Source organism: Gracilinanus agilis, chromosome 2 (genome assembly GCF_016433145.1).
Source record: "Gracilinanus agilis isolate LMUSP501 chromosome 2, AgileGrace, whole genome shotgun sequence".
Taxonomy (NCBI): domain Eukaryota; kingdom Metazoa; phylum Chordata; class Mammalia; order Didelphimorphia; family Didelphidae; genus Gracilinanus; species Gracilinanus agilis.
Window position 1 is genome coordinate 14,355,993 of NC_058131.1, and position 25,296 is coordinate 14,381,288.

The following is a 25,296-nucleotide window of genomic DNA, read 5'->3' on the forward strand; positions in this document are numbered from 1 at the left end:
ACTCTTCCCTCTCCGGGTTGATTACACTGAGAGTAAGGTTTAAATATTACCTCTTAATGCTCTCTTCCTCTCCTTCTTATAATAGTATTTATCCCCTCCCCTTCCCATGCCCTCTTTGTGTGTAATAGAATATCCTATTTTTCTTATTCACTCAAATTTCTCTTGGTATCCCCTACTATTCCCCCCCTCTTTTCCACCTCCCATGTCATCTTAGACCATTTAGTATTCTGTCCTCTCTCTATGAATTATTCTTCTGATTGCTATAATAGTGAATACTATAATAGTGAATAGACTTCACTACAGAGAATTATACATAGCATTTCACTACATAGGAATACAGATAATTAAATCTTATTTATGCCCTTAAGGAGTCAAATTTAAAAAATTATGAGTTTTCTTTCTTTCCCCTCTGTTTCTTATTTACCTTTTCATGTTTCTCTTGATTTTTGTGGTTGGATATCAAACTTTCCATTTAATCCTGGTCTCTTTTGTGCAAAAACTTGGAAATCTTCAATTTTGTTGCATGCCCATACTTTCCCCTGGAAGTATATAGTCAGTTTCGATGGGTAGTTGATCCGTGGCTGAAGGCCCAGCTCCCTTGCCTTTCTGAATATTGTATTCCAAGCCTTGAGGTCTTTTAGCGTGGAGGCTGCCAGATCCTGTGTGATCCTGATTGGTGCTCCTTGATATTTGAATTGTCTCTTTCTGGCTTCTTGTAAGATTTTTTCTTTCACTTGAAAGCTCTTGAATTTGGCTATTATATTCCTGGTTGTTGACTTTTCTGGGTCCAGTGTAGAGGGTGATCTATGGATCCTTTCAATGTCTATATTGCCCTCTTGTTGTAGAACTTCAGGGCAATTTTCCTGAATAATTACTTTAAGTATGGAGTCCAAGTTTCTATTAATTTCTGCTTTTTCTGGAAGACCAAATGATTCTCAAATTGTCTCTTTTTGACTGGTTTTCTTGGTCTGTCACTTTTTCATTGAGATATTTCATGTTTCCTTCTATTTTATCAGTCTTTTGACTTTGTTTTATTTGTTCTTGTTGTCTTGAGAGATCATTAGCTTGCAATTGCTCAATTCTAGTCTTTAGGGACTGGTTTTTGGTTATAATCTTTTGGTTTTCCTTTTCAATCTGGTCATTTCAGGTGTTCAATTTGCTTATCAGTTCATTTGATTTCTGAGCCTCACTTTCCAATTCCAAAATTCTGCCTTTAAAACTGTTATTTTCTTGCCAGATCTCTTCCATCTTCCTCAACACCTCAGTTTTGAACTCTTCAATAGCTTGTGACCAGTTTTCATTGTTTTGGGAATGTTTGGATATGATTACTATTTTGTCCTCCTCTGTTGTCTGGATTTTCTCTGTGTAAAAGTTGTTGAGTATTCCAGAGTTCTTCTTGATAATCTTTCTCTTCTGGGGTTCTAGGCTTGCCATTGTTAGCCCCACCCCTTCTCAGCTTTGTCTTCACACTCAGGGTCTGTCCATGCTTTCTAGGCTCTGGAGGGCTCAGGTCTCCTTGTTCTCGAAGTCAAGCCTCCTGGTTGTCTCTGGTCTCCCCCTCTGCCCGAGGCTCCTTCAGCAGTCTCAGGGGCTGCTTCCACAGCCATGCTCCCGTCTGCACAGTGTCCCCACTCGAGGTCCAAGGCTTTGCTCAAGATCCTTGTCCATGCCTAGGGCAATGTCTTTACCCGTGCAGACACTTGGGAAAGTCCATGCGCGTTCTTTAGCCTCTTGGGGTCCTAAGTCTTGCTGCTCTCAAGAACAAGCCCTGGAGCTGCAAGTGACTTACTGGGTGCCCCTATCCTGCTTTCACCTTTGTGCGCTGGCCTCTGGGCTGTACATGGTGTGGGGGGTGGTGGAGGGGCTTCTTCCTCTCGCGTTTTAGTGAGAGCTGTTTCACCCCTTTATAGGGTGGAAATGCCCAGATTCCACGTATCTTCAATGCTGCACCCTGTTGTGGGGTCCCTTCGTTCGTCTGGTTTCGTTTTTATGCCCCTTTGAGGAGTCCTGTATGCTTCGGTTAGGAGAGATTGAGCAGCTGCTCCTTACTCTGCTGCCATCTTAACCGGAAGTCCCCCTCTTGCACTTTTTGATGAAACTAAATTGGCCTTCTGAAATTATTCATTCATGATGAGTTATCTTAAGCTTTGTATCTTTGGAAAGTCTGTAACCTTGGACTCATTCTTTCCCATTATTGAAATCGATGTGCTTTCTCCATGGATGTGTAGACAATGATCTGAAGTTCTCTAAATGCCCTTTATCTTTGAACCTGATAGAGCACTGAGAAGAACTCAAAAAGACCACAGTAGAGGAGTCCATATATTCAAGGCAGGGTACATTCTGAGATTCCATGACAGATCATATGGTCATGGAAAAGAATGTCAGTTATGAACAAAAGGCAATATGGGTGATCAGTTCTGGATCTGAAATTGAAAGCATAATTGTGCTAACCACATATGAGTGATCAGATTTAATGAATAAAAGATATTTGATGAGATAGTCTGGATTCTATCTACAACCCTTTAACTACTCCCTCTATCCCAGAGCAAGGATCCACTTTAATTTACCTTTCTTACACTCATTGCTTTGTTTTTTTTTCCTTATCAGTACATAGGAGAAGAGATAGAGAAGAGAAAAGCTGATTATATTTCTTTTTGGGTGTTCAAGTGACCTGAATTTTGTCCAATTAATTTCTTGATTATCCAGTTTTATCCATTGTTGTTGGATGATGCTTACAAAACACTAAAAGCCATCAACACAAATTTGCTGAGCTATTGAATATATTTGATTGTAAAGTGAAAAGGGGAAGCTATCTCATAAGACTATCATAGAAAATAGCGGTGGGAGTTGGAAGTCAGTGAAAGAATGGAAAATATATTTTCACAAATTTTCAGAAAGCATGGGAATTCTGATTATTGCTGATAGAGACATAGATAGAGTACTAGAGACAGAAAAAGGGAAGGATAAATATTGAAATCCTGAGACAAAGAAAGAGAAAGTGAAAACAAGGGATGGATAGAAAGAGAAGTGATGAAATAGCAAGAAAGAAAAGGAAAAAAGAGAAGGATGGAAGGAGACAGAGACAGAGGTATAGAAAGAGATGAAGAGATGGAGAGGTGAGAAACAGAGATAGAGAGGTGGACTGAAAGACAGAGAGAGGGAGAGAGAGAACACCAAGGTCATGCCAAGGCCCAGGTAATAAGCAGAGGATTCAGAGCCAGTGTGTCACTGTGTTAGCCTTGGTATTGATTTTTCCTGTCAACCACCTTTGACGATATGAGTCGGTAAAGCTCTGAGGCTGCTGCTACCTCTCTCTAATATTAGAGGATTTCTCACACCAAACACAGGACATATTACACATTTCTAGAGGTAAGAGACTCACCTGTATTCATTAAGAATGCAGTCACTATTTTCTTCCAATCTCTTAAAATGTCATTTCCTTCTAAGTTAAGCTTGCAACAACCTCTACAGAAGCTTCCCTCCCCTCCCCACAGTTTTTAGGGGTCACTGCCTTCTCTTAAAACTATCATAAAAATATATAATATACATGCTACATTCCTTTCTCCCATTACTGAGAAATGTGAGTTCTTTGAAATAAGGAGCTCCAGCACCCACCATCATTTTTGAAAATAGTGTATATCTACTACATGCTGAGTGGGTCTGATTTGATTGAATTTCTCTTTCCATAACACTGAATAACCTTCTGTATCATCCTGTATCTTTTTGTTTGTTTGTGTGTTTTGTCCTGGATCTATAACTGGACTTCTTTTACTCTGTTTACTTTTTGTGAAATAAAGTTGTAGGGGAAAAGAACAGGAAAATAGAGGACTTGAGTAGAATTGTGTAGTGTTAAAGGAGGTTGTACTATTGATCAAGATGAAAGGTTAAATTTGGGAGGTGTAAAAGTGTAATTTGGGAGATATCATCTTTAAGTATATATATGTATTTTCTATGGACATTATCAAACTACATTTCCTGTGGTCCAACGGGTTTCTGGTTCCAGTTCTTTGGGCGTGGGGACACCTACATCTCCACGCAGGGAAGAGTTTATAATCTCCTGGGTTAGGGGGGAGTGGGCTCTTGGCCAGCAGACTGAGGAAGAGGTAATAATGACTGGAGCGGCAATTTTGAATTCTTACAATCGCGTGGTCTAATAACTTTATCTATCAGCATGGTTATAATTAAAATACTAATTTATATTATTATTTCAGTCATAATTATTTTTCATATTTATAGAGGATAAATTTGACTGAAACTGAGGAAGACATGAAGAAGAACAATGTCCAGGAGCAGATCAATACTGGTGAGAGAAAACTGAAGAAGAAATTGAAAAATCAAAGAGGACTAAGAACAGATTTTGAGAGGAAAATACAAGGAACAAAGAAAATAAAGCAGTTGGCAAGACAAGGTATGGAAGAAAAAGTGAATGGAATCAATTGAATATTTAGGTGAAGTGAATTGATCTTTGGAACAAGTTGGAAAACAGGAAAAGAGATAGATATGGGAAGGAAACATTTATATAGACTAAGAAAAAGCATTTGGGCATTACTCATGTTACTAGAGAATAAACTCTAAAATTTTAAGAAGTCCAAAAATCAATTTTCAGCATGCAAAAAAATATTTTGCTTGTGAATTTTTAACTGAAAATCCCCAATAATATAGAGTGAAAATAATTTTGCAAAATTATCAATGAAAATAGAATATATGCATTTCTGCTACATACAACCTTTATCTGTATTATATGTGTATGCCAGTCTCCCACATAAAGAATTTGGAGGGACTCAAGGATCATTTTTGCATACTTCAGATTGTTAGGGACAATGTAGTGTCCCAAAAGAAAATTAAAGAGAAATTTCATTGGAGAAATAGATTAGAGATGAAATGGAAAAAGAAACGATATATGGTACCTTTGCTAAGAAAATGCATTTCCAGGAGCAGCTAGATAGCTCAGTAGATTCAGAGCCAGAAGGTCCTGGGTTCAAGTCTACCCTCAGATACTTTGTGAGCAAGTCACTTAAATCCCCATTCCCTAGTCCTTACTACTCTTCTGCCTGGGAAAAAATACACAGTATTGATTCTTAGATGGAAAGTAAGGGATTTTTAAAAAAGAAAATGCATCTCCTCTTCTTTACAGGGAGGTTGGTTTTTGTGGAAGGGTAGCTATGTGGTGCAATGAACGGAGTGCTGGGCTTGGAGTCAGGAAGACATCTTCCTGAGTTCAAATCTAACATCAGAGACTTACTAGCTATGTGACCTTAGGCAGGTCACTTAACCCAGTTTGCCTTCAGCTTCATCATCTATCAAATAAACTAGAGAAGGACGAGTCAAGTTACTCAAGTAACTTTGCCAAGAAAACCCAACGTGGTCAGGAAGAATTGGACACAAATGAAAAATAAAAGACTAAAAATGGCTGTGGAACATAGCATGTATATGTTGGATATACTGGTTAATCGAGTTGCACATCTTTTAATTTCTCTTTACAGTCCTTTCTTAAAAAGGGATGGGAGAGGAATCAGGCAGGGTATATTCAAAAATGAAAATAATTCAAAAAACAAAAGCTATCAAAAAGAAAAAACACATATACATTCACATTCATATGAGCATTTGAAGGCTTTAAAATAATCTTACGTGAAGCCCAAGGAAGAAGATTATCATTGAAATCAGGGAACAAAGAAAGAGAAAGGAGAAAGATGGGCAGGATTTTGACAGGAAAACAAGGAGAGATGGATAATTCCAGCCATAAGGAAGAATAGATATTAAGGCATTGCCTTTGGAAAGAAGAGTATGTATTGGGAGAAAGAGAAGTTCAATTCAGAGAAAACCTGGTGTGAGGATGCTATTAATATGAGCCAAAGATGACAATTTAGTTTAGTGCTAGTCAATAGATTCCCTTGAATTCCAGAATAAGGGGATAGAGCCTGATAATAATCCAGCTGAGATTCAGTAAAGCTTTTTTGAGTAGAGAGATTGGTGGCATGAGATCTATTCCATGAAGACACATATGACAGATCTGAGAATGGATCATAAGGAAGCAAGATCAGCAATAGGAAGGTCCATTAAGAACTTAATGCAGGTGGCAGTTAGGTGGTTGGGTGGATTGAGAGCCAAATATAGAAATAGGAGGTCCTGGGTTTGAATTTGGCCTCAGGCACTTCATAGTAGTGTGACCCTAGTAGTGACATTGTATTGATTGAAGAATTAAAAAAGATGAAACTATTGCAATTGTCTGGGCAGATAAGAGTCAAAGTTTGTCCTAGGAAGAGGGTATAGGTAGTAGAATGGGAGGGGCACAGGATTAGAAGGTTGTTCCTAATATTTTGTTTTTGTAATCTATAGCTGCAGTGCTAGAATGAATGTAGCTGAATTGCTGAGAGGAGGAATTGTTGGTTAATGAGGGGAGGTAGTGTAAAAATGGTTCCAGTTAGCAATGGTGTCACAGCAGGATTCAAGGCCCAAGCTGCAATCACTAACAGTGGGGAGGGGAGTGAGTGGATGGAATTTTTTCTCTTTCCCCTCCTTGGCAGTTGCTACTTCTGATAACTGTTAAAACAGAATCCCTTTTGGACCAAGAATGGAGGCTATTTAGACTTAGCTCTCACAGGGCTAAATTGACTTGCATAAAGGGAATAATCCCACAGAAATTAGCAACTTCCACTGTTGGAAGTTTATTCCTTAAGCCCAAGATAAATCAAATGCTCAGGATGTCTTTCTTGAACTTTCTTGAACTCTGGATCACAGCTATACTCAGAGTCTGTCTGGATGAATATTTGGCTTAGATAATGTATGAATTGGGTTTGTAAAGCCTCAAAATACATCACATCTCACAATCTTAACAAGGGAGGGGATTTATTAACTCAGGGAAACAGAGAAGGAAGGATAAATATTGGGAATGAGGGTGAGGTAAAACTATCTAATATTTTCAGGATACTGTCAGAAATAGCAATCCGCCCTAGAGGAGAATGCCTCTGAATAAAACTATTCCGCCTAACTACCTCATAATCTAAACTTTCTCTTAAATATAATATTAACAAGTCCAAGTTGGTAAAAGGTAGCCTTGATTGTAGATCTGTAATTGTTTAGAGATTGGTTGGGATGCTGCTTACAAGGTATTGTCACAGTGCTCACAGCCTGGTTATTGTCAGTATGGAGTATTCAGCAAAGAAACATCCTGGGTTAGAGATAAGCTAGCTGAGAAGAAGTAATTCCTACTCCTTTCAAGCTACCCAGCTCTCCCAAAGAGTGTGTTTGCCAAGCTGGGTGTCCTGCTTTTTTATTCTTAACTGCCCCAACTTCCCCCTCTCCTGGAGTACTGAGGGGATACTGTGGAATTCTGTGAGGCAGTTCACCGCACTTAAGATTATGCATGTTATAGTAGGCAACCATACTGTCAGTTCTTTTGAAGAAAATGTTGGAAAATTACGGGTGGTCTTGGAAACAGTTTTAAAAAAAGTATTGGCATTTTGCCAGAATCACTTTGCTGAAGTCCAATGAGATCAAGTTATGTAGAAGTAATCATTTTCTTCATCATGATTACACATGAACTCAATATATACATATATATTGAACTTGGTATGGATGGCACCTGGTTCCCTACCAGGTGCCATCCATACCAAGGTCATGTCTTGTTCAAAAATACCCCAAAACAACCCTCAGCCCTCTAATCAAACTGATTAATATCCATAATTTTGTAAATTGAATAAACTCCCTCCTTTCTCTCAGACTCTGCATAGACTCTCTCCTATCTCAAGGAATCACTCTTATTTCACTCTCTTGTCTTCAAAGTCTTGATATTCATAAAAGCAGAGCTGAATGTCAACAGTCACCTCCTACAAGAACCCTTTCCTGACTGCTTCTGTTTGTTGATAGCATCATTTTTTTCTAAAATGACTTTTGATCATCTTGTGCATATTTTGGATTTACTTTTCAATATAAACACCAAATATCCCAACAGTAGACTAAAAGATTCTCCAGACCAGGAACTGTTTTGGTTTTGTTTGCATATCACCAGGACCTAGCCAGAAACCTGCATCATAACAGATACTTATAATATATATATTAATATATATACAAATATCCACTTATTTATTGAGCAATCTGAGCAACAAATACAATCAAAGTCTTCTAGGTCAAGTTCTTCATTTTTACAGTTAAAGAAACTGAGGCACAACTTCACAAAATTCTGTCAATTCAACCTGAAGGATGCATACCTCCTCCTGTGACCAACCTCCTAATCCAGTGATGGACAAACTATGGTCTGCAGGGCAAATGCAGCCCCCTGAAATATTCTATCCAGCCATGTGACATTATTCCTAATCTGACGAATACAATGAAATTTCAAAAGAGTTGCCTGAGAAACAGACTGACAGATGAACATTTCCTTTCCTTTGGCCCACTCTTTAAAAAGTTTGCCCATCACTCTCCTAGTCCTGTGTTCTTTCCATTATCTCCATGACACCCTCATTCTACACTGACTACTAGTTGTTCTCTCTTCTCTTTAAGGGCTGCTCTTCCCTGGTGTGAGTCATCTTTTTCAGGGGGTGATTATCATGGTTGAATCACACCTACATGCTTGGCTTACAGGAAGCTGCAACCAAAAGTGCAGAGCCTTAGGTGGGTTTCTAGGCATTCTAATTACAAGCTAGCCATCCTCAGAAGAAAGGGCCAAGATAAGGGCCAAGTAGCAAAGCTGAAAATCTTTATATTATGCTATTATACCTTCTTAAATTGCCAAAAAACAGCCTAGAAATTAGGACTTTCAAGAAATCCAGTATTCATGTTATCACTGGCCCTTTTCCATCAGTGCAGAGGGGATTCCAGTTGAGACCAAAGACTATGGGCTTTCCTCAACTCCCAACCTCTTCTCTATAGAAGAAATTTGGCTGATCAAGTCCAATCAAGGCTTCTTTCCCAATTCATATTATATCCTGCAGGGGAGGATTGAGCCTAAATCCCTAAGATTAAAAATCTATTGTCATCAAATGAAATCAATAACATTCTTATTTTCCCTCCCTCTTTTTTGCTGCCGATCTGATTGTTTTTCTCAGAGAACAGGTGTTACCTACTGTGAGCCCTCTCCTTCCTCTGACTGCCAACAACCTTTCTATCTGCCACTGCAGTTCATTGGATTTCAAGGGAGATAAGCAAACTTTCAAGGGGAGGCTCACATCCTTAAAGGCAGCTAGCTAGTTAATAGTGTGTTTAAGGGACGTCTACTCTTTTCACACTTGCACCCACATCATTATATTTGGGATCAATGTCTTTGTGTAGTATGTTTAGACAAGGCCTTTTTTTTATTTTGCTCTCCTCTACATTCTATTTCCCCCTTTAGTCTCTCCCTTCTCTCCCTCTTCCTTCCCTTTACTTCTCTCTTCCCCTCTTCTTCTTTTAGCATGTCTATCTCTATTTTTCTCTTTCTTTCTTCCTATTTTTTTCCCTTTTTAGTAACTCTTATCTATTCTTCAGTCAGTCTGTCATGCTCTTATATCTCTCCCTTTCTCTCTGCTCCTTTCTTATTCTTTCCTTTTGTCTTTCTATCATTCTCTGTCTGTCTCTCTCTTGGTCCCTCCCCTTCACTCTACTCTCTATGAAGCTCTCACACTCATATGCATACATGCACACATACAGAGATATATTTCCTCTCCATTTACAGGGAATAATTTACTCAGTGTAAATGAAATAAATTAATTTTTCTCTGTCCTCAGAATTTTCTCCATTACCATCAGACATCAAAGCAACATTCTAAATAGAAAGGTAAACAAAGATGATTTCCTTTGGGAACTGCAAGTAACTTGGTTCCTTCTCACTTACACTTGGCATATGCCCAGGAGATCATAGTAGGAATATGTAATACAGAGACTTCCAGGTTAAGATGGCTGCAGAGTAAAAGTAGGTGCTTTACTCTCCCAACTGACCCATAAAGTGTACCTCCAAAGGGCAAAAAAAAAAAATCCAAATGAAAGAAGGAACCCCATAATAGGGTGCAGTATTGAAGGTACATTGGATTTGGGCACTTCCACATTATAAGGGGGGGAAATAGCTCCCATCAAAATTCAAGCTGATCAACCCTCCCCCACCCCACACACAGTACCAGAGTCAGAGGCTGCGCTCAGAGTTAGAGTGAGCAGGGGCTCAAAATCTAGCTCCTTGGCAGCTAACTGGGATCACTAGGAGCTTGCCCTGAGAGCAGCAAGACTTGAGACCCCCAGGAGGCTGGAGAGTATGGACCTTGGGAACAGGAGTGAGGCTGAGAGGGGTCACAGACAGCAGAGACCTAGCAGACAGTGGATACCAGGAGACTCACAAAGTAGCCTAAGACAAAAACTGCTCCTTAGATCCATACAAAGAGAGTCTGCCTGCCTTACTCAGATTTCTGGATGAGAAAGCATAATGATGCCAAGCAAAGCCCAAGAAATAACCTCCAAAAAGACTAAGAAAAAAGCTCTAACACTTGATAACTTCTGCACAGAAAAAAAAAAAAAAACAAGAAACAGGAGGACAAACAATTAAAGACATCCAAACCTTCCCCCCAAAAAAAAGAAAATTGGTCACAAGCTCTTGAAGAGTTGAAATCTGACATTGTGAGAAAGATGGAAGATATCTGGCAAGAAAATAACAGTTTAAAAGGCAGAATTTCACAATTGGAAATTGATGTTCAGAAATAAAATGAAATGATAAGCAAATTGAAGACCAGAAATGACCAGCTGGAAGCCATGAAGAGCCAGATACACCAGATTAAAAAGGAAAACCAAAAGATTACAGCCAAAAACCAGTCTTTAAAGACTAGAATTGGGCAGGTAGAAGCCAGTGATCTTACAAGACACCAAGAATTAATAAAGCAAAGTCAAAAGACTGACAAAAAAGAAAGAAACATGAAATATCTCAATGAGAAGACAATAGATCAAGAAAACAGGTCTAGAAGAGGCAACTTGAGAATTATTAGTCTTCCTGGAAAAATGAAGACAAATAGAAATCTAGATATCATACGAGAAGAAATTATCCAAGAAAACTGCCCCAAAGTCCTTGAACAAGAGGGCAAAATAGATAATGAAAGAGCCCATTGAATATCCTCTTCACTAAATCCTCAGAAGACAACTCCCAGGAATATAATAGCTAAATTCAAAAGCTTCCAAGTTAAGGAGAAAATATTACAAGAAGCCAGAAAGAAACAATTCAGATATCAAGGGACACCAATCAGGATTACACAGGATCTGGCAGCCTCCACACTACAAGACTACAAGGTTTGGAAGATGATATTCAGAAAGGCAAGAGAATTGGGTCTACAACCAATGATCACCTACCCATCAAAACTGACTATTTACTTCCAGGGGAAAGTATGTGCATTCAACAAGATAGAAGATTTCCAAATATTTGTGCAGAAGAAAAAAAATAGGACTAAATGGAAAGTTTGATATCCAACCACATAAACCAAGAGAAACATGAAAAGGTAAACAAGAAAGAGAGGGGAAAGAAAGAAAACTCTTATCTTTAAATTCCCTTCTTCAAGGGATTCAATAAAATCAAATTATTTGTATTTCTATATGGAGAGATATTATGTATAATTCTAAAAAAATTGTACTCACTATTATAGTAATTAGAAGAATTAGTTATAAGGAGAGGTTGGAGTACTAAATGGTCTAAGATGGTATGGGGGGGGGAGTGTGTGTGTGGGGAATAGAAGATGGCACCAAGAGTAACTTGAAGGAATAAGAAAAATAGGATAATCTATACCACACAAAGAGTGCATGGGAAGGGGAGGGGATGAATACTATCATAAGAAAGAGAGGAAGAGAGCATTAATAGGATATACTTAAACCTTACTCTCAGCTGAATTAATCCTGAGAGGGAAGAGTAACTAGATCCATTGGGATATCAAATTCTATCTAACCCTATGGATAAAGTCAGAAGGGATAAACGAAGTTCATAAAGGGAGGGGAAGAGAGGGGGAAGGAATTCATTAGGCTTAAAAAAATAATAAGAGAGGAAGAGAGGGGATGGGAAGGGTAGTAAACCAAGGGAGAGGACAAGGGAGACTAATTTAAAACAAACCACTGGTTTAAAATAAAATAGCGTAAGAAGAAGGGGTAGAACTAAGAGAAGATACCAAAATGTTAGGGAGTACACAGCTGATAATTATAACCCTGAATGTGAATGGGATGAACTAACTCCTAAAACAGAAGCAAATAGTATAGAGATCCTGCTTTATAACCAGAGACTTATCTGAGTGGCCTAGGGTGGTCTTTGAATGTAATGAACCAAACAGATTGGAAGCACGGCTTGTTAGCTTAAAGTGCTCCGAGGTACAATGGAGTCACCAGTTTATTATATAGAAAGTTAAGGATCCCCTTCCCCTACAAGCCCAAGAAAGTTTCCCACAATTACACAGAGGAGTATTTTTAATATAGTAAAAACAAAAGCCTTAGAAGCTTCTAGGTGTAGATAAAACCTATGCTAAATTATCAACTATATGTGTTATCCTTAAGTGAAGTCTGGAACATTTCCTTAGACTGGAAAGCCCCTGAATTTCTCAGACTTGATGGTGTTAAACAATATTTTTGAGCCTCATTATTTTACTTTAATTCTGGGCAAAATGCCTCTGTTAAGGGTTCAGTCTGTACCAGGCAGCTGCATTCTTGGCCAAAGGGGAACAGTGTTAACCCTCCTCCTGCTGGATTACTGAGAGCCCAAAGCTTTTTCAATAAGACTATATTGCTTTTTAAAGAAAGGTGCTTTTTAATGAAAGGAATCAAAAGAGGAATCTCAGATTTTTATCTTAGATAGCCCATTCCAGTCTCATACCTTGTAGGGAGAAAAGGTTAATACATGGCTCTGCTGGTCTGTATTGGTCTTTTGATGGGTTCTGGATAAAAATATCTATTTGAGATTCTAATTTCTCTTAGTAGCTTCCCACATAATCCCCATTTTCTTTAAATTAACATGGGCCAACATGGTAAGTGGATAGAGACTAAATCCCTTGTAATGATAACTTTCTTTGTTTGAATTACTCTCTCATAGGATGGAAATGTATGAGGTTAAAGTCTTAAGCAAATCTGACCACAGGCTCCCAGGACAAAGGCAGTTACAGCCCCTGCTTAAATGAAATACTTGGCTTGATGAAAGGAAGGTAGTAAGTATAATCCCCAGCTAACTGTATACAAATTCTATCTTTTCACAAACTAAATATATTTAATGATTTCAGGTAACAGGAAAGGGAATCAGTGTAAGGAAAGAGGAGGGAAGGTAATCTGGCTAAAACTGTTAACTATAGGCTAACAACACATTCCCTCTAGAGGGGAATGTGACTTGAATAGATGAACTCTAATCTAAGCTCCTAAATAATCTTCCTTCTAAAACCTAAACTGCTAAACTGAAGGTAGACTGTGATTTTGCTTGAAGTTCTGTCTTTGCAGTTAGCTATCAAGGTAAAGCAGCCCTGGCTGTCAGTGACTGAATGTCCTATCCCAGAGCTACACAGATTGTCCCTCTGCTCAGAGCCAAGAGCAAAGAGTCAGGACCCTTGCAAGAGGGGTGACCTGGCTTTTATACCAGGATTCCAACTGCCTTTTCCTGCCCCCCCCTTTAGAGTTCTGGGGTATAAGAGGGGATATTAGATATATTTAAAGTGTGGTGGTTGCCAGGAATCAGATTAGCATGATTCCATAATTAAAAATAGACCCAAGTCAGAATGCCTTTTATAGAAGTTTATTTACAATTAGGAAGGTTGAAGGTAGGGAAATAGAGAGAGAGAAAAACTCTGGTCCTGACCAGCAGAGGTCCACAAAGCCTTTGACAATTAGAGAGTCAAAGAAGCCTCCTTGAGGGTAGAGACTCTAGAAATGCCAGGGGATGCGAAAGGAAGTCAGCCTAACTTACCCACGTGACAATTCAGAGGGAAGCTGCCTGAGGTATCACCAGAGATCCTTCCACATCAAGTTCAAAGCCCCAACTGCCTCTGCAGGAAGATACCCCCTCACTTCCTTCATCCACCTCTAATTTCAAGGGGACAAATGGCAGCCTCAACACTGTTTTGGACTGCCCAAAGGGCAGTCCCTTGTTCTTGATTTGTTACCTATTGTCACATGTGGGTCACAGATCTCCCCTCCCCACTGAGGGAGGTGGGATGACATTATCTCTGATGGCTAGAGTTTTAACTATGAATGGGGGTGAGCTAATTCCATTTACACAGGGGGCACTATGGAATTCTGAGATGCAGCTTGAACTCCTCTCAGCAATATGGATCCCACAATCACAAAGCCAGGTAGATCAAAAACAGAGAAAGAAAACTACAGACCAATCTCCCTAATGAACATAGATGCAAAAATCTTAAACAGAATACTAGTGAAAAGACTCCTGCAAGTGATCACAAGGGTTATTCATTATGATGAGGTGGGATTTATACCAGGAATGCAAGAATGGTTCAATATTAGGAAAACCATTCACATAATCATGTCAACAAGCAAACTAACAAAAACCACATGATTATCTCAATAGATGCTGAAAAAGCCTTTGACAAAATGCAACACTCATTCCTACTGAAAACACTAGAAAATTTAAAAATAGAAAGGCCTTTCCTAAAAATAATAAATGGTATATGTCTAAAACCATCAACAAACATCATCTGCAAAAGGGATAAATTAGAAGCAATCCCAATAAGATCAGGAGTGAAACAAGTATGCCCATTGTCACCTCTATTATTTAACATTGTACTGGAAAAAAAGGAATATGTAATATAATGTGATATATAATAATTTATGTAACATTAGGCAGTAGAGTATGTAATATGTGTTATATTGCAATATAATTCAATAAGATGGAATAGGGTGTGATATGGTATTGTATGATGTGATTGATATGATTTTGATTTAGTATGACAAAATGTCATGTCATCATTGGTATTTTATACACTTCTAATTTATAATTATTATGTGATAATATTGTATGAGCAATATTATATTTAAATTTTTCTCTGTCACCAATTTTTTCCTCCTCATAATTTCCATCCATTGTTCCTATGTTTCATCTTTTAGGGTCAAACAGCATTGGACTAATATCTCTTCTAGTTGGTAATATTTCATACATTTAATATGGTATATAGGACTTAAGAAATCATAAATTTTATTTATTTTTACTCTCAATAATAACAATAGTAATTATAGCAGTATTAATAGCAGATGCTTCTTCAGCAGAAAATACCTAGAACAAGCAGAATAAATATCCATGGATGACTACATTTGAAATTCACATAATTGGACTGAGAAGAAAAATGTCTTATTTCTCATATAATTATGGGAGAAGGTAGGAGCCAAGGGAGTCAGCTGATCTTTGTGTGTGTGTGTGTGTGTGTGTGTGTGCACGTGTGTGCCCTCTTGTATATATTCTTTCTAAGTATCCCTCTCAGAGTGTGTCCAATATAATGAATGGCCCCAGTAAAGGTCTCTGTCCTATGCTTGGCATACAATCCATCACTTTATGGAAACCAGGAACTTCAGAGACTCTAGTCCCCCAATGGGCATACATTGCCACTCTTTTTCATGAAGCATTTGTATCTCAGGGAGCATACAGGTCCTCAATATTAAAGGAGCCTGTTATTTGGGAAGCAGCCAAACCAGAGACACTGAGCCAAAACTCAATCCATTTAAGCAAGCATTCCAGAGCGGTAGCTTAGAATGCATTACATAATGAAGGATATCTCCTTAGAGGTTTCCTTTTACTCATTTTAAAAACTTTTTTTATACTGTTCTTTTTTTTTTGGGTAGGGATTCAATTCAAAGTGGAAAACTTTTATGAAGCACCTACTGGGTACATGGCCCTTTGCTAAGCCATGATGGAAGCACAAAAACAAAGCAACATGTCGTCGAATAACTCAAGGATTTTATAGTAAAATAGACAAACTGAATGGTAGAAGGCACATTTTTCATTTCGTCTTTTGAGTTTTCTTTTATGGAAGCTGCCATTTCAATGAAATCACAGACCACATTCCCACATCTTTGAATAAAAACTAATTGAGTCAGGGAAGGTTCATATCTGCATTTCAAAATGTCAAAAGAGAACATGCATGGATGATCACAGATAGAGAACTATTAAAAATCATAGAAGGTAAGCTAAGTGGCTCAGTGGTTTGAGACCCAGACCTAGAAATGGGACGTCCTGGGTTCAAATCTAGCCACAGAGATTTCCTAGCTGTGTAACCTCACCCCCGTTGCCTAGCCATTTTGACTCTTCTGCCTTGGATTGAATACTTAGTATTGATTCTAAAATGAAAGGTAAGGGTTAAAAAGAAAAACATAGAACTGTGAAGAGCTGTAAGAATTATGTAGTTCAGAGATGGGAGATCCTGTGTTCAAATTTGGCCTTAGACATCTCTTAGCTGTGCAACCCTGGGCAAGTCATTTAATCACTATTGCCTAGCCCTTATTACTCTTTTACCCTGGAACTGATATATAATATTGATTTTAAGATGGAATGTAAGGGTTTTTAAGTAAAAAAAAAAGAATGGAGTTCAGCCCTCGCTGGATACATAAGGAAACTCAAACCCAGAGAATTAAGTGACTTGTCTTGGACAACACAATCTAATTAATTTCATTTCAATTTAATTCAAATCAGACATTATGTATTATGTGTCATTCTTTGTCCTAAGTGCCATAGGAAAAAAAGAAAGAAACAAACAAAAAACAAGGGTTCTCTGCCTCCAAGGACCATAGATTCTCCTGGAGAAGGACATAGAATATACATAGATAAGCATAGACAAAGTAAAATTTTAAAATATTCAAAGGAATTTTAAGAGTGAAAAAGCAATGACAGCTGAGGGATTCAAGAAAGGCATCATGTAGGAGGTGATATCTGAGCTATTCTGAAGAAAAATAGAGATTCCAAAAGGTAGGCATTCTAGGTAAGAAAGAATCTTACTCCCAAACCAAGAAAGTGGGAATATTGCATATAAGGAATAATTTGAAAGTTATTTTGAAGGAGAAAGAAAGGGAGAGAGAAAGAAACAAAGAGAGAGAGAGAGAGAGAGAGAGAGAGAGAGAGACTACTTGTAGAGGACCTGAAATATCAAACTAGATTTTCTGTTTTATCCCAGTAGAAACAGAAATTGAAAGGTTTTTTTGAAGATTAAAACAGATAGTGTGGCACATCCACAATTTGAACCTGTTTTTTTTGTTTTGTTTTGTTTTTGTTTTAGAATCCAAGTCCTTGTTTTCTTTTGCTGCTTTCAGTAACTCAGCATTTTCTTATTCAAACTGATCTTTGAATGAGAGGAACAGCACTACGCAGGAACCATTGATGGTTAAGCTGAATGAGTCAAGACTCAGAAAGATTACAAAATCAAATGATTGGTTGCAGAGATAGAATCTTTTTTCATTTCAAGTCTCCTGCTTTACATTCACCTACTGAGAAGAGCAAAAATATTTCTGAAAATGAAGACATTTGCAAGAGAAATAATGAATATATAGGACAGAAATTGGAAGAAATAGGTGAACTCAGGGCATCTTTTGAAACTTCAAAACATATTCTTTCTCCTTGATATATGGATGCTTTCTCTTGTCAGATACTATATTCCAATTTCAGTAGGTCCAGAATGCATGGACTGAAGAAAATCACAAACCAACATGCCTTCTCATCTTCTTGAATGCTTATTTATATACCCTGTTCCCCATAAACCTATAGATTGTGGTATGTGACATTCCATCAGTACATGTCTAACACATATCCTATCTATATCTTATATCTTCTTCTCATTACCTAACTGGCCTCTTCTTTTTGGATCAATATTTCTTGGGTGATAGTTTACTTTTGTGACACTTCTTGTGCTAAGTTATCTTTGGTGATATCTCCCAAATGGCATAAAGAATTGTGTCATTCCAAATATTTTTCTAAAGCATATTAGTCCTTAGTACTTTACAATAAGAAATTTGCATTTATATGGGATGGATATGACTCTAGTCGAGACAGATGGTGAAGAATAAACCAAGAACCTGCTGGAAATGATGGAAAATAAGTGTTCATTCTATATTTACATAATGAACTCCAATGAAGGAGAACCCACCACTCTCCAAGGCAGGTCACTCTATATTTGTCCCCCTTAAATTGTCATGTTTTTTAACAGTAAGCTGAAAAGATTAAATTCATGTTTTCAAATCTAAATCATTGCTTCTATTTCCATTCTCTGAGCCCAAGAAGAATGAGAATAATCTTCACTCTCTTTTCCCCAAACTTTGTGATAGAACTTCAAGTATTGAAGAAAGCTATCATGTCTCCACCAAGCTTTCTCTTCATTAAGGAAAAGATTTTTTTTCAGTCGATATTTACATAGCATGAACTCAAGGTCTTCAACTTTTTGGCTACCCTCCCATACCCAGAGATATCTTGCTCTCTGTCTTATCAATAAATCTTCTAACATATGGGAACCAGATTCAAATACATAACTGCAAATCTGTTCATCTATTTTGAACTGTACCCCACAGAAAAGTAACTTTCCTGGTCTTTAATATTACATAATATTTCATTGACTTTCATGATTACAACATCCTACTGTTGACACCTATTTGCCTTATGATTTGCTAAAGGGCTACATTTATTTTCCAGACCAACTAATTTCTCTTCTGGCTTCTCACATATATAAAGAAACAGTTTGGGGACAAGCTTCTGAACAAGTTGACTTTAATATGAGGGTAAGCAAATATCACACAGGTCATGGTATATTGGCTTGATATGTTCTAAAGACATATAGAGTCAATGGATCACAGAGGAATCTGGTTAACCTGAGATGCTGAATATCAGAAATGATAGCACTTTGTAGACAAAAGATGATGTTACAAAATAGTTTACTGCCCTCTTCGAGAGCAGGAGTCTGTGCTTTCTAAGGGCTAGGATCTCATATGATTTTCATTTTGAGAGGACTCAGGGAATTAGTGGTGAAATGTCTTTAGTGGACATTTTGATAATGACCTGTGATCCCCTTAGGATCTTTAGGAATTTTGCATAGCCATGTAAAAAATAACTTTCTACATTGGGTAAGTCAATTACAAAAGCAGAGAGAGAGGGAACTCTGTATGTAAAAGAAAAAATTAATATCACCTCTCTAGATCTATATTATAGACGTATGTCTGATTATAAATGGTTACTATGAATACAAATTACATAGTATAGATGTCTTACATTGTATTACATGTATTACATGACTAAATAAAGTCAACTAATAAATGGGAATGCCTCTAGCTATTAAATCAATAGTTTCAACATACAGGTTAATATAATTAAAAATTATAATAATGTCAATGAATAATCAATTAAATCACATATAATACTCATAATATTAATTCATGAGGCCTAATATAAATCTTTTCATTTATCCCCATTTAATTTCATGATGTTTAATTTTGTTCAATGTTCTAGCCTTCTACATTTTTTTTTGAATCTTTACCCTATTATGATGTCAACTATCTATTCTTCTCTGATATTGGGTTAGGAAAAAGAGAATACCTGAATGGGGTTGGAGCTTGATTTATTCCTAAACTGCAGTTAAATATCTTCTAGCCATACAGAATGAGTAAAAACTTGCTCATGCCTCACTTCCCTTAATCCATCAAGGCTGACCTCACTTGAAAAAGTATAAATTAACAAATAAGATAGTGATCAAAATAGTATAGGATTTGTATAGGGAAGACTTATTAAAGTTTCTGACACATACTTTGTGACTTGGGCAAACTCTCTTTACTACTAGAGATTTTGATCTTCTCAACTGTAAAATCAGGTGGCTTTTATATGGTCAGGTCATTTTCAGCCATGTCAGAATCCTTATGACTCCATTTGTTTTTTGTTTTTTGTTTTGTTTTGTTTTGTTTTTGGCAAAAATCCTTGAATGGCATGATATTTCCTTCTCCCTTTCCTTTTACAGATGAGAAACCCAGGCAAATAACCTTAGGTGACTTGCCCAGGGTTACATAGCTAATAAATTTCTGAGACCAGAATTGAACTCAGGAAGATGGTTTTTTTCTAATTTCATGCCTGGCACACATTCTATCCACTGAGTGACTGAGCTCAAGTTATTGGATTAAATAGCCTCTAAAGACCCTTGTAACTCTATCTCTCATCATGTACTAGGCAAGTAGTTTCTCATCAAAATGATAAGTTTTTAGAATCCTTATTGCATCAATCATTTCTTAGATAACGATTTCTCTGTTTAACATTACTCTTCCCTATGCAATGTTGGACGCTTGTCATTGTCCCTCAGCATATTATCATGTTTAATATAAACTGAGCTTGATTCCTCAACAATTTACAATAGAAAAGCTATATGAGAGATCAAATTACAACTCTCACAAAAAACTGAAAAACGTACTCTATTAAAACTACTGGAAAGCAATGTCTATGTTAGAGAAAACAAGAGGCATGTATGGAATTATGGATGTAAAAAGTTCCATCTTGAGTATCAAGAGGTATGTGTGTGTGTGTGTGTGTGTGTGTGTGTGTGTGTGTGTGTGATTTTGAGTCATCCATGACCTCACTTCATAAACTTGGGTAAGTGCCTCCCCATTCTGATGCTTTGCTTTCCTCATCTACCAAATAAAAGAGTTTCCTTCAATGATCTCTTGAATCCCTTCTACCATCATTCTAGGACTCAAGGTTGTCCTGCACTTTTCTTGTAAATAACATTAATTTTGCAATCAAAGATGCTCTGAAACTATGATTATCTCTATGATAGTTAGTCTACATTAGATTCTATCAGTGTCAATTGAAGATTTTGTTTTGTTTTGTGTGGGGAAAGAGTTGATAGATGGAAGTGACTAAGGAAATAATTGAATGAAAGAATAAAATGTTTACTTAGGAAGACAGAATGAAAAAGGATGTGATTTGGTTCTTTGTCTCTGATTCCATAATACCAGATTACTCAATGTTAGTCCCATTCTTTTGGATAGATTTTGTTGGTCAGTGGCTCATGTGATTGTTACAGTCTTCACGATTAAAGATGCCATTGGTATATGAATCTCGGTTTGTAAAAAAAATAAGCCAAACTGAAGAATCTGGTGTGAGGTTGTATTCTCACCTATTGTGATCCCAAACTACTAGGACAAGAACAAATTGGGGTGAGAGATCCATTTCTAAGATGAAACACATTATAAGTATACCAGAGAGGAACAGTTGTCCTGTTACCCTGAAACAAGAGAGCCACAGGTTATACCTGTGAGCCACGAAAACCAGAAAGCCATAGTGTTTATTTCTTTTAAAAGAGAAAACAATACACACACACACACACACACACACACACACACACACACACACACACACACACACACCAATGTTGGAATAGAACTGAACCCTGGGAGGAGGAGGAGGAGAAGTTATAAGGTTTTTGTTTGTTTGTTTTTACTTTTTTAACAGTATTCCCAGAAGGAAGAGAAGGGATCTCTGAGACTAGACAACAAGGGTGGAAACTTCTGCCTAGCAACAGGAGGTATTTCTCAACAGATTGGGATATAGACCAGGCATGACTTTGATGAGGAAAGAAGTTGGAGTTATCTAATGGGACGCAGGAAGAGCTCAGGATTGGTCTGAACCAATTCTTTTTTTTTAAACCCTTAACTTCTGTGTATTGGCTCCTTGGTGGAAGAGTGGTAAGGGTGGGCAATGGGGGTCAAGTGACTTGCCCAGGGTCACACAGCTGGGAAGTGTCTGAGGCCAGATTTGAACCTAGGACCTCCTGTCTCTAGGCCTGACTCTCAATCCACTGAGCTACCCAGCTGCCCTGAACCAATTCTTGTGCAGGAACATTTGTAGGGTTACTTCCAGATCATGCATCGTTGTTTTATCAGCTCATTCCTGATTGTTCAAGATCTAGAAATAAAAGTAATTCTAATAACACAAAGTCATCAAAAGTGTCGCTCTGACTGTGTACAGGATTACAAATCTTCTTTCTTACATGTTTTACTCTTATGTGTACAATAAGCACGTATGTAATCTCTTAGAAACACTCTTAAATGTCAAAGGACACACCCCACTCTTCCTCTGATAAGAAACAATACTGTACAGTAATTAGTCTTCCCCAAATCATTATATTTTAAGGTAATAGTTCTTTCTTAAATGTTATTCTCAGGACATTTGTGTAAAGTGACATTGTAATGACCACTCACCAGGAGATAATAGCTGTCTTGCAGGGCTGCTGAATTTGTACCAGATCTGACTTGTTCAAAAACTAATCACAGGTCCAAAAACTGTCCATGATCTTGTCCACCTAAATCATGGTCAATCCAGGGCATGAAAATCTTAAGACATGAAATTTTATGATAAACATCAAAAGGGATGTTTTTCTTTTATTAAGTGTTTACCAGGTACCAGGCAACAACACACCAGCCTCTAAATATGCTGCCTGCCCTCCACAGAGGAAAATTAATGTTGGATTATATTATTTATTACCAATATTTTATGTGAATCCATTCATTTCTCCTCAACTTCTGAATGTCAGGCAGTTTTTCAAGGCCATAACTAAATAAAATAATTGCTCCCAGTCACTCACCCCACCCAAGGCATCTAGCTGGGCATGGATGGACCAGAATCTTTTGTTTAGCTTGCAAAAAAAGGTAGGAAGGGGGCCTTTACTTCTATTTATCCTTTAAATAAAAACCAGCTCTAGCAAGGCCTTCCCTAGAATATGCCTTTTTGTCTTTGCTATTCTCCTCATCAAAATTTGGAGAAAATATAGCTAGTGCAAACCTAATTGAGATAGTTGGTATTTTTTTCTAGTCAAACTTGATTGGAGAAAGTTGGGTTTCATAAACCAGTCATCCTTCCATTTCTTAAGAGTCAGAGAGAGGTAGGTAAGCTACATTTGCTTAGATATAGTGAAGAAGTAGGAATCTGCCCACCTGAGGAGAAGTTCTCCCCCTTTGCATATGCTGAAGTAATTATTAAGTAATTTAATTTAATTTAATAAAGTAATTAAAATTTTCACCATTCAGGACAGGCAGGGGACATCCAAAGGATATACTGTCAAGCCAATCAAGAGGAAGACATACATAGATATAAAATACTGGGTCAGCCCTTGCTCAGTGTCTTTCAGTACAAATGGACACATGCTTTAAACTCTTATTTTTTAAATGAAATTTTATTTTCCCTAATTATACATAAAAACAATTTTTAACATTCATTTTTTAAATTTCTCTCCATCACTCCCACCCTCTTTCCCTTCTCCACTGACTGAGACAGTAAGCAATCTGATCTAGATTTTCCATGAACAATCTCGTAAAATATTTTTCCACATTTGTCATTTTGTCAAAGAGATATTGAACATATAAAAAAAGAAATTTAGTATGTTTTGGTCTGCACTCAGACTTAATCAGTTGTTGTTCTTTTTATGTTGGTGATGGTGATGGTGGTTGTTGTTTTCTTCTGGAAGTGATTGGCATTTGTCAGTATGAGTTTTTGGGATTGTCTTGGATTAATGAATTGCTGGGAATAGCTATAGCCTTCCCTTTATTAATAGATTCCATGCTTCTATTAATAACTGCTATAATATCAGAGAAATAGCCTCATTTCATTTATTGGTTTGAAATTGTCGCTGATAAACCACTCTTGTAATGACTTTGGGGATGATTCTCTGTCACTGGTCAGTGGAATGGTTTGCAGGCACTGACATCTGAGGACCCTTATTCATCATTTGGACAAAGTTCATCTTTTGATATTTTTTCAACAAAATATATTTAGATATATAAGCTGGGCAAAGATTCTGCTTTTACTTGTTGATGGCATACTTTTAGACCCATTTCCATTTGGGGCTCATTTTCTACTAAATTTTAGGGATCAAATAGAAGAATTTTATTAATATTCTAGTATGAGAAGATAGCCTGCGAAACACAGTACATATTTCATCTCTCCAACACTGTCCCATTATTATAGAGATGTATCAAGATATAAATATGCATGCACATGTATGTGTAAGTATATTCATATATATATATACAATTATATGGGATTACACATGTATACTTCCATTTATACATATGTAAATATGTCTGTGTGTATTAACTACTTAGTCTGATGTCCTTTCCATCTCTACACCTGTAGATAAAGTGCTGTGCATGAATTCAGGAAGACCTATGTTCAAACCCCAACTCATATTTTCCAGTGTATTACTCTGGACAAGTCATTTAAGCTCAGTTTTCTCATCTATAAAATAGGATAATAACACCTACTTCTTTTAGGTTCTTGTGAAGATCAATCAAATGAAATAATCATTGTAAAATACTGAGTCTGGAATATACTAGTCACTCTATAAATTTTAGCTATTGATATTATTGTTTTTCTTTGCAAGAGAAAATCTAGAACCTTCACCACCTCAATAGAGAAAATGTTCTAGCATATACACACCAAAGCAGCATTAGATTTAAGTACAGATTTGGCACTAACATAGAGCCAGAAGCAGAGACAGAGAGAGAAAGAGTACTATAGCTATATCGTATTAGGAGGGAAGAGCATTGCCTTTTCTCAAGGGATGAGGGTTTGAATCCAAACTCTGCTAGTTCCTACTAGAAATACCTCAGATAAGTGACATTACTTCTCTGAGCCACATGTTACCCATCTGTACAATGAATATATTAGATAAGTAATTTCTAAGATCATTCCCAGCTCTTGATGTTCTAATCCTTTCTATACTGTCTCTTTCCTAGTCTAGAGATAATGTGGAAATCTCCCCTCCATCTTGTAGCATCCATGATCTTAAGTAGGGTGAAACTGCTCCACAAAATTCCACAGGAACCCCCCCTCCAAGAACTCCAGGAGAGGGGGCAGTTGAGGAAGTTAAGAATGTGATTATATAAGCCAGGACACCCAACTGGCAAGACACTTACTCTTTTGGGGTTCAAGGGAGGCTGGGAAGAATTGTAGATTTCCTTTTTTGTTAGCTCTTCTCTGACCTCAGGGAGTACTTTGCTTTTTACTCCTTACAGACTATACCAGGCTGTGCATTGGGAAAATACCTCATTTGCAATATCTCAACTTATCTCTAGTCTAAATAGATCTTCAATCAAGATTACCTTCACCATCTTAAATTTAATAACATTAGATTAAGAGAAAATTAGTTTGTGAGGGAGATAGAAGTTAAACCAAATGCATTCCCCAGGAGGAAATATAAGTTTCTTGAAGATACTGATAAGTTTCTTGAAGATACTAGGTAGTTTGCCTCACCCTCAACCCTAAAATTTACCTTCCTTTTCCCCGTTTTCCTGAAATCAATAAATCACTTCCCTTGTTAAGTTTGAGAAACTGTGTGAAGTTATACTTGGGTTATACCCACCTATATTTTTA